The sequence below is a fragment of the Phalaenopsis equestris genome, unplaced genomic scaffold, assembly GCF_001263595.1.
Source record: "Phalaenopsis equestris unplaced genomic scaffold, ASM126359v1 Scaffold000107, whole genome shotgun sequence".
In the NCBI taxonomy this organism is placed as follows: domain Eukaryota; kingdom Viridiplantae; phylum Streptophyta; class Magnoliopsida; order Asparagales; family Orchidaceae; genus Phalaenopsis; species Phalaenopsis equestris.
The window spans coordinates 1,534,302-1,545,569 of NW_018164549.1; the positions used below are offsets into that span (position 1 = coordinate 1,534,302).

The following is an 11,268-nucleotide window of genomic DNA, read 5'->3' on the forward strand; positions in this document are numbered from 1 at the left end:
GAGGAAGAGATTCTATAGATACATGTGAAAAAACTTCTTTAGGAATGCAATAACAACATAAAAAGTTTCCATTAAAAAAGTGCAACAACAACACATAAAATCTTCCTCCGAAAGCACAACATTAGCAAAGATAATCTCCTCAGGAAAGTGTGACAACAATGCAAAAAATTTTCTCCATAAAGAATGAAAAAGTGAAATAGAGCTCCATTTATCGCACAAACATGCACAAAAACTTTGAGGTAGGAAACAATAACACCAAATGGGAACTCTGTTGATTGCAAGGTGGGGAGACTCTGAGGTGGGTAGTAGCAACATCAAAAGGGAGTTTGATTGATTGCACGAACAGGTAAGAAGACTCCGAGATGGATAGTGGTAACTCGAAAGGGGGAGCTCCATTGATTATAAAACTACACATGTAGACTCTGAAGTGGGCAACAACAACGCCAAAGGGGTTCTTTGTTGATCTCATAAACAGGTGGGGAGACTTTGAAGTGGGAAGCAACAATGTCAGAGGGGAGCTCCATTGATCACACAAACATGCGGGGAGACATCGAGGTGAGCAACAAAAATGAATGAAGTAAGCTCCATTGATCACATAAATATGCATGGAGAATTCAAGTTGGACAACAACAACATCAAAGGGGAAGCTTCATTGATCGTAGAAATAGGAGGGGACACATTGAAGTGGGATGCAACAATTCAAGAGAGTAGCTCCATTGATCTCAAAAATTGGTTGGGTGACTTCACCTTTTTCCTTATTTTTCTAGCATATTTATAGGCTAAAAAGGCCAAAACTTGTAAAAAAAATTGCATAATCTAGGCCAATCCCACTTACCCTAGGATCACCATCTAATCTAGCTCAAATTGGGTTGGATTGCATTTTCACAAGGATTTGCATAGAAAATTATAAAGTTTCATCATCAGATTGAGATCCCACAACACACACGTGGGTTACTGCCACCGTGGGATTGGTCTCCCACGAATCCCGCCATCCCGCACAACAGCTCTCATGGACCTATGATGTTGAACCCACCAATGATCCGCCTTTAAATTCTCATCATCTAGCCAAAACTTCTGTGACACACAAATCCACACTAGCCCAAATCGATAGCCTACAACGCCAACCCATAGACCGACTGAATGGATGCCACTCTGTTGACCCCGCTTCAACATGTTAGTCCAATGGCTGTCCCACTCAGCACACATGAGCTAACCTTCAGCCCAATTCACTAACTCGACCAATATGAATTGTGCCACTCCGTTATCCCATACACCTGACCTACCCTTAGCTTAGGTCCTTACTCGACCCTACGGTAAAAATACCAAATGTATGATGAGAAAGAGGATCAAACATTAAATGATGGAAGGAAATACAAGCTTCTACCAACCAGACTACCATCACTTATACATACATATTCACACTTAAGACAAAAAAAGGAAAAAAAAAGACGATGAGATTCAAATTTTGGGTATTTTTGGATGACAAAACTAGTCTCTCCGAAAAATAGTGGCAACTAATATGCCATCAAAAAATTTTCATCATCCAAAATGGATCTTGACGCATGAAATGAATCTCAATTCAATTTATTTGAGTAAGAAACATTCAAAACTTAACTAAAAATCATCTATAACTTTGACTTCAACAAACCTACAGTTAAACTGACTGGTTTGACGAGAAGAACACAATGACACTAAAGTTGGTCTAATTTGAGGTAAATCAATCCCAGATCAAACCATAAGATTATTTTTTAAAGTTTTTAGTACTCAATTGGAAGGTCAATTGTATTATAAATATAATAAACTTATGGTTAAATTGAATATCTTGACAAGACAAATTTAACGAGGTCAAAATCACTCAATTCTGATATTGTTACAGCACTCTAATGTCCATAAAATACCATATGTTCGAGGAAATATCTATGGATCATCTAATGAAGTGGTCTAGATTCCTTCCTTATTTGTAAGGAGGCCTATCCCAAACTCTATAAATAGAGCTCTACCCCCCTTCATGAAGAGATGATGAAGAACTTAAACAAGGAAATAGAGGAAGATCAAAGCTTGAAGTAGGAGTTAAGGTCAGTGTTCTACACCGAAGGTCCAATAAATGCTTCTAGCTCATGACACCGCTAATAACAATCGATCTTCCCTCATCAACAATAGCCGAACATTATCAATCGCCTCTTGCTTGTTGCAACAAAGCCCCATACTAAATCATGTTGTATGCTACAAAATCCTGGGGTACACTATGGTGCAACGATGCACCCCAAAGATAGTATAACGACAAATCCTGAATATGGTGAAACAATACACTCCGAAGATGGTGTAATAAATCGCCTTTTAGATGGCATAACAATGCACCCCATAGATGGGGTTACAATATACTCCAAGGATGATGTAACAATACACCCCAAATATTATGTAACAATGTATCTTAAAGACCGTGTAACAACACACTCCGAAGACATTGTAATAACGCCTCTTATGCATAGAGGTGTAGCGACACAACCGCTAACATAGTGTAACAATGCCCCAACGATGTTGCAAGATGCAACCCACATATAATGTTGCAACACATCCCGAAGATGGTGTAATGATGCACCCCACAAACGGTGTAACGATGCATCCCGATAATGATGCAATGATGTACCAGAAATTTGGTACAACGATGTCTCTCGAAGATGGTGTAATAATACACCCCACAATAATTGCTTACATATTGTACTCATAATATGGTGACTTTCTTTGAACTCCAACAGATCTCCTCCTCGTATCCCACAACTATGACCTATGTGAACAAATATAGCCTTTATAGTTCATAGCTCATGCAACTCCGAACTCCGACCTCTAAAACATATGAATGTTTTCATAGCTTATGCATATCCTAACTCCAGCTTCGACAACTTACGAATGTTATCACAATTCATGCAGCTCCCAACTCTGAGCTCTCCGACCTACTATTGTTTTTATTAGCCACCACTGCAGCCTATGTAATCAATTCTGATCTATGTGGCTCACAGCTCATGCAAATCTGAACTCTGACCTCTGTGACCTACAAATGTTATTACAACTCACCACTACAGCCTATGTGACCAACTATAATCTACATGCCTCATAGCTCTGTAGTTCTCAACTCCGGTCTCTGCAACCTCAGAACATTTTTACAGCTCATCACCACAACATGCATGACCTTAAATGACTCACAGCTCTAGCAAATTCCTATTACGACATTTATGACCAACTAAATGCTCTTGAAATAATCACTTATGACCTACACTTCTAATTACTACCATGACTTTCAACTACAACCTCTATGATAAGTTGGTGCTACAATCACCACCTTCAACATTCATGGAGGACTGCTGGCTTCATAACAACCCGACTATGACCATTGCAATCTATTATCGCCGAGAACAACATTTATTACAACTACATTACAACTATTACTAATGAGCTATTGTTGTATATCTACAATGATTAACTTTGTAACTTGATATTCCCTAATTCAGGAAAAGAGTGGACCTATATATTTATAATTACATAGTTATGTCAACTGGGCTAGACCCAGTAATTTTGTCTTATTTTTAGGATTTTTCATGTAAAAATTGAGGTGTCTCCTATTTACTTCTCTCTTTTTTTTCTAAGCATGTGCTCGATTTTCATAAAATACTAAGATGCTAAATAATCACTCTACTATTGAGAATGTTCAAGCACACATCAAGAAGATAAAATAAACTCATTCCAAATAAATCTTTGGTTATATATTTGTTATGTACTTGACTTGGTATAATATATTATCTTATATATGTTATGTTAGGTTATGTTGTGAAAACATATCCAGTCACTATATTGTCACACACCGCTAGCTACCGTTGTTGTTGTCCCCTCTCAATCAATAGGTTTTATATTGACTTAAGGATTAGGTCATTCTTTCTGCTGCCTACTAAAGTATTTGAACTGCATTGGATTTCCTCACCAATTCAGTAAATATTTGAGAAATTATTTTCAAATTTCATTGATCATTAAATTGAGATACCTTAGGTGTCATGGATCATCATTCATTAAAAAAAAAATCATCTGACTAATTCGGACCGGGCTTAGACCCTTATTGACCGGACCAACGCACCGATGCTCCAGATGCATCCAAAAGCTCAGCACATGAACATCGGGGCAGAAGCTGCAGGGGTCTCGCCCTCCGTGAGGAAAAGAGTCCGAATCAAATTCCACTTTCCCACCTAAAGACCATAGATGCTGCTCTCAGTGCGCTGCTTATTTTTGAATGAAAAATGGGCACCCTCGCACTTCCCCCACTTTCCTTAGTATTCTTCTTAAGTTAACTTCATGTGATTCATGGCGGTTTCTCACCCTTCTATGCGAAGCTGCTCCCATTTGTGCTTTTTCTAAAACCTTACTTTCCCTTCAGCTATGTTCGATTTTTTAGAGCACACTGCTTTCCATCTTCTTTTTCTCCGTCTATGGAGTTTGAGTTGGGTCAAATTTAGATTTCATCTTCATTGAAGACTTTATAGTTATTCAAAGGTTGGCGGAAATGGAGGGAGGGGTGAGGAGAAATGGGGTGCAGGTGGGTCCGGTGAGATTCATCGTATGGACGGAGCCTTCAGGCAAGCATTGCATGCAGAGGCAGCAAGGTACAAAGGTTCCAGTTGTAAATTATCTCTGCAAGAATAGCCTTTTGGAGCACCCCCATTTCATTGAAGTTCCTTCTCCTCGCCCGAAGGTCTCTACCTAAGAGGTCAGTAAAACAAATTGACGTATCTCATACTGTTCTTATTTGGGAATTCATTGTTCTCGTCTGATGAAAGCTATTTGTTTTCTTGTAGATGTGATTAGTCGTCTGGTTGTTTTGAGAGTAAATCACATGCCCGCCATGTATTCGTGGTCTTGTAAGGTGAATTTGGAAACAAAGATGGTAAAATTTTAGAACAATCTCGTTATATGATGATGGGTGGTTGAATTAATTCATTGAATTGTGATGTAGGAGCTACTGAAATGGATTTGTGTGGCAGGAACTTGCTGAGGATGATCTAATCATACCAGCCCAAGGAAATGATCACATCCTTAAGGGCTCATTGCTCCTGAATGAGGGTTCTGCAGGTGACAAAAAGATTCAAAAAAATTATTGCTTTAGCGATTGTTTAATGGCCAACCAAGTTCTGAAAAGGTTGATGTAGGTTTTATTTGCTATGTATAGGAACACACATAAAAAAATATTAAAAAACAACAAGTTATTAGTGATTAACAACTCGGGTGCAACGCAGCAACACTAGATTTGCTTGCATGGTAGTGCCAGTCATCTGGCCACTGGGTACTTACCCTTGTGAGGGTTCGCTTACACAAACACCGGACCTGCTTGCATGGTAGTGCTAGTCATCTGGACACTGGGGTACTTGATAAGTTGCTCATTTAAATATGATTTAATTACTTCATGATCTATGTAATAATTTTACATTAATCTTTTTATCTTTTATGCATTAAAAAATATGTATATTTTTTTACTCATAAATATGATGCAAATATAAAAGATAACTAAATGTATAGATTAAAATTAGTTTTATAAAATTTTGAACCTTAAAAAAGAGAAAAACAAACATGAATATTCTTTTTTGTGAATCATGCCTTTTTTAAGAAAACTTAAAAAAATTGTTATCTTGGTAATAAATTGTTGATTTTTAGAATTCAACAAAATTATATTATTGATATGAATAAGGGTTATGAATAACCCTTACATGAATTCTAAAATAGGAAATAAAATAAAAATGAAGTAACAGAAAAGGAAAGATATAACACCTATATTTTTAATTAATCAATCCATATTAATTATTTGGAGATAAAAGAAACAAAATAAAATAGGAAAGCCCAACATAAGAAAGGAAATAAATCCAATCCAAGGAAATAGACCAAAAATAGAAAACTTCTCACATGAATAAATTATTTTCTAATATAACTTATAGCACTCCCTCTCAAATTGAAATATGGTTGAAAATCATGTTTAATTTGGAGTAGAAAACATCAAACAATGGGTAAGGAATTCCCTTTGTAAAGTAGAACTTGAAGTCTGCATCCCGTACTTAGTAATCAACCCCAAGGGCATTTAGAGATATTCTTAGTTGACTTTGGTTGTCTTTAAGTGTAGTTTCTGCAGTGTCTGTAGGTAGGCGAAATACTCCTCTAGGTAATACTGTAGAGAAGTAGACAACCTCTAGAAAAAAACTGGCTTTTAGTTGACTGCAGATGTCTTTGCCTGCAGTTTCTGCAGTATCTGTAGGTTGGCGGAAAACTTCTTTAAGTAATGTTGCAGGGAAGTTTGCAGGGAAGTAAACAACCTGCAAGAAAAGCAGCAGAGTATGACCTACAAAAAAAAAGATAATAGGAAAAAAACGGAAACAAGCTCCGGAGTAGGGTTTGCTACAAGAAAGATTTCGGAGAAAGGCCTGATGATGCAGGAAAAAACTCAAGAGGAGGGTTTGCTACAGGAAAAGCTCCGAAAGATGGTCTGTTGCAGGAAAGATTCAGGATGATCTGCAGGAAAGATTCCGGCGGAGGGCGTGGTGCAGGACAAAACATCTGAGAAGGGCCTATTACAGGCAAAGTTCCAGAGGAAGGTTTGATGCAGGAAAGATTCTGGAGGAGGGTCAAATGCAGGAATAAGCTCCGGAGGAGAGTCTGCTACAGGAAAAACTCCAAGAGGAAGAGACTCTGTAGCGACGAGGGCATGCAACTGGATACTTCCAACTATAGGGAGAGTTCTAGTGGCAAAGGAAAAACAGGGAAGAACCTACATGGAGTTTTTTGACAGCATTGAAGAAACTGATGGAGAAGGGTATGTAGGCTGCTTGTTGGGGTTTTATTCAAAGATACATCCAATATCGCTTCTATGATAACTTTTCTTAAGGCATTTTGAAAGAAAACCAAAGATAAACTCCTTTATAACAACCTTCTCTTCATTTCCACAATCCATGCATGTGAAATGGGGGAGGGCGCCACAGTGGCGGCTGCAATAAGGTGTGGCCGACAGAAATTTGCGGTCGATAGGAATTTGCGACCAACAAAAGATGCTGGTAAGCTCTGCAGGGAAGTCTTTCAACCGACAAGATGATTTTTGACTGTTAGGGACCTGCAGGGAAGATGCTCAGCTGCCTGAAATCTGCTGGGAAAAATTTGTTGAGGTAGATCCAACGACGAGAAAAAATGTAGGAGGGAGGTCCGACGGAGTAAAGACAACAGGGAAGAGCATCGACAGTAGGAGTGGGACCGGAGGTCCAGCCGACAGCAGATAGGTCATCAAGAAGTTCTGGCAGCAGGAAAGGCTGCAGGAGGGAATTCCACTGGCGGGAAAGGCTGCAAAAGGGAGTTCCCGCAGCATGAAAGCCTGCAAACCGGTTGTAGGTGGGTGCTTTGGCGGTCCTGGAAGGAGATCAGGAGGTCCGACTACTGGAAGACCCCACAGGAAGGATTGGGGACTGAAAAATGCAAGGAAAACGACCATGGGAGAGCTCGCAAGGAAGCCATTGGGTAAAAAGGCTCCTCTCCTCTGTGCGGTTCTGCAGGGGACAAAGATTTCCATCAAAGAGTGAAAAACTGGGATTTGAACTGGAGATCTTCCGTGATTTGCACTGGAGAGAGAAAACAAATGTCATCGGTGAGCCGAAATTTCTACTAGAAAGAGAAAATAATGCCAGCGGTCCGCTGAAAACGCAAGCCTGCAGCTGCCCAAATGTTTGCGCAGGAAAAACGCTGAAATCACAATGCAACGGCGAATTGGGCACCTACACAGGGAAAAAAATTGAGGCACAACAAAGGTTGCAGAAATCAACTTCGACGACTGGCGGCGCCCACGCAGGGAAGAAAAAAAGGCGCAACAAAAGCTACAGGTATTGCTAACTGCAGAAATCGATTTCGGCTATTGGTTCTTGCCAGATGCAGGGAGAATGTAAAGAGGTCTCCGGTTTTGATGGCTGCCTGGAGAAGGTCCAGTTGAGAGTCACTCCCTTCCTGCAGGGAGGATGGTGGGAGGTTAGTCCGACGGCTCTCAAAGGAATGGCTAGGGTCGGAAACCTGTTTTTGATACCATGTTGATTTTTAGAATTCAACATAATTATATTTTTGATATGAGAAGGGGTTATAACCCTTATATGAATTTTAGAATAGGAAAGACAAGAAAAAAAATAACAGGAAATGAAAGATATAACACCTATATCTTTAATTAATCAATTTATAAAAATTATTTAGAGATAAAGGAAACAACTTAAAACAGGAAAGCTTAACAAAAGAAAGTAAATAAATCCAATCTAAGAAAATAAATCTAAAATAGAAGCTTATCAATGGAATAAATTATTTTCTAATATAACTTCTAACATAAACATATATGTTTTTATCATTATCTCTAAATTATAACTAGTAGTTCTTGATTAAAGTTTGATCACAACACAAACTTGATAAAAAAAATATGAATGACCTTAAATAAAATCGTACTCAACTTGAGTAAAACCATTGCAACATTAGAAGCTAGGGATAAGTGGTCTAAAATTTTTAATCAAATTAGATTGATTAAAAGTGAAGGTAATATGATCTTTGTTGAAGATGAAAATACCAATAAAAAATAAAATATTCTTTTGAGAAATTACACTATAAGAGTCTTAAGTACAAAATTATTTTTAAAGAGCATGAGAAACAATATAGTGAAGTATATAATGGATTTATCCAAAAAAACATTAAAGTAGAAATGCGCTAAAAATATGCATAAATATAAAACTTTAGGTTAATATGAGATATTTTCTGAGATTTAGAAAGTTGTAAGGATATGTGATTTGGTTAAAAAATGCTTAATAAAATTTTGAAGACTGAAAAGTCATTAAATGATTGATGAAGCATTTTGATACTAATATTTAAGAACAAAGATGATATTTAGGTTTGTGCAAACTATGGAGGAGTCAAATTTAATATTCATGTACTATTTCTATGAGATAGTAATAGAATATAGGTTCAAAAAAATTACATCAATCTATGGGAACAATTTGATTTCTTGCACTAAGGTCTACTATTAAATTGATTGTGCTAAGAAAAATAATGAAGATATCTAAAGAAAAAAATAATTTTTATATGATTTTTATTTATCTTAAAATGATTTAAGATCAAGCACCACCAAAATTAATTTGTTTTGTTATAAAGTAGAAAAGTGGATGTTAAAGATATGCTGATATTATTAATGATTTGTATGATCGGGCATATTCATTTGCATTAGAAGTTATTGAATGAGCCCAAAATTTTTAATTATCAAAGGTTTACACTTAAACAACAACAAGAAGCCTTTATCTCACTAAGAGGGGTATCAAAGGTTTACACTAATGATGATAATTAAGTCCATAGTTTTTTGTTTTTGGTTATGAAGGTGTTTATTAAGGATATTCAAAGAGAGATGCCTTGGTGCATGTTTTTTTTAAATTATATAATTTTAATTAGTGGACGAGTCACTGAAATATTGACCAATTTGGAAAAAAAATGTAGAAAATATTTAAAGGGACGAAACTTGAATTAGTAGAATAAAAATTGATTATATCATATATAATATTGGTCACTATGCTTTTAATGGCTATCAATGAATATTATTAGAAGATAAGTTGATACTAGGATATAATAGCTTTTAGAATCTTGCATCTATTTGAAAGAAGAATAAATATATAAGTAAGTATGTTATTTTTTAAATTAATTTTGAATGGCTTAAATGAAGAATTGATAAGTTTTGCTATGGTAAGTGGATATTATGGATTTTTTAAAATTTACAACTAGACTAATGTTGTATGAAATTGAATCTTGGGTGATAAAAAATCATTAATATCGAAGTTGACTGTGGTATAAATATGAATCTTGATATAGACGTGGCAATATTAGTAAGACTGAATTAATGAATGATTTTATTAAAAAAAATGTTTGACATCTATTTAGAATAAGATAACTAAATATAGAGTTATTTGATTCAGATAAGTAAAAGAAAAAATGGATAATATGCTTGTTAAATATGTAGATTAAATTTATGTGAATAGATGAAACAGAAAAATGGGTAGGTATAAGATTGTATGAATAATTATTTATAATTTGCAAAGAATATGCTTGATATTTCAAATATCAATCATTAGAAAAAATGATGAAGTAGTCTTTGAAAAGAAATGGACAATGAGGATTCCTAATGTTGACCTCTAATAGTTAGGATAAGATTAATGATGATGGTGGACTTGCATAATTCTTGCATGGAGATTATCGACAATTTCCTTAATGCCTCTGCTGTAATTGAAAATGGTAGAGTGAGGATGCAATCTCGTGTGCTCACTATAATCATAAGCAAATTTTTTAACTTTAAAACCAAACTTGATACTTTGTAGTAACAACCTGCTCTTAAATCTATCTTGAATTCTTCTTGGCTAGCAGCAATGTGACATGATCTGTATTCATTCGATGAGAATTAGAAATTTCCCCCTCTTTTGTAGCATGCTGATTAGCCTGCATTTGTAACAACCTGTTCAGAATTCTTTCCTTAATTATCGAAAAGTAAGATACCTTTAAAAATTACTTTCCATCTGGTTTAGGAATTTATTTTTTAGTGACGGTCTCAAAAAAGTCGGTTGCCAATATGAACATTTCACAGTTTTGTGGAATTCAATTTTTGAGATTCATGGTTATTTGTAATTACTTATGTAGTAATTCTTACCACTTTTAATTCACTCCTATAATCATATTAGCTGTTCTGTTTATGGCTTCTATTCATATGATGCAATGTTTTGCAGAAGGAAAACTATCATTTGTTGCATCTTATTTGTGGAACAATAATATTTAACAACATATCTGGTCATGATTGCTTTCTTTGTTGAATGCCGTGAAAAGTGGGGGAGAAACATGCAACACTTGAGGTCTATAGCTTTCAGATGAAACACGAGCTAGTTGTGTTTTATGATCTTTATTTTTCTTCATAGTGTTTTGGGGTGAGGCTTATTATGTATTTTCTTTTTAACATTTAAGGCATGTTTGGATTGCTGAAAAAGGAATGCAGTGCAAAAGGAACACAATATAATTGAATTAAAGTATATTTGAAGTACTTTGAAGCTGTTTGGTTTGGTGAAATATAAATGCAGGAATTTATATATTTGTGTTTGGTTTGAAGAAAAATGAAATCAATGTAAAATATGCTCGTCGATAGTGGTGGCGACAACCAATAATTGCAATGCTTACAATAGGCGGGCGGCGGGCGGCGGGCGGCGG

General features: G+C 36.0%; 1 long non-coding RNA gene across 1 annotated transcript; it reads left to right on the forward strand.

Moving 5' to 3' along the window:
- The first annotated feature begins 4,236 nt into the window (after nucleotides 1–4,236).
- Nucleotides 4,237–11,065, forward strand: LOC110020845. Its single transcript, XR_002293572.1, has 4 exons — nucleotides 4,237–4,750; nucleotides 4,839–4,906; nucleotides 4,997–5,112; nucleotides 10,797–11,065. It is a non-coding gene; the product is annotated as an uncharacterized LOC110020845 (long non-coding RNA).
- The last annotated feature ends 203 nt before the right edge of the window (nucleotides 11,066–11,268 follow it).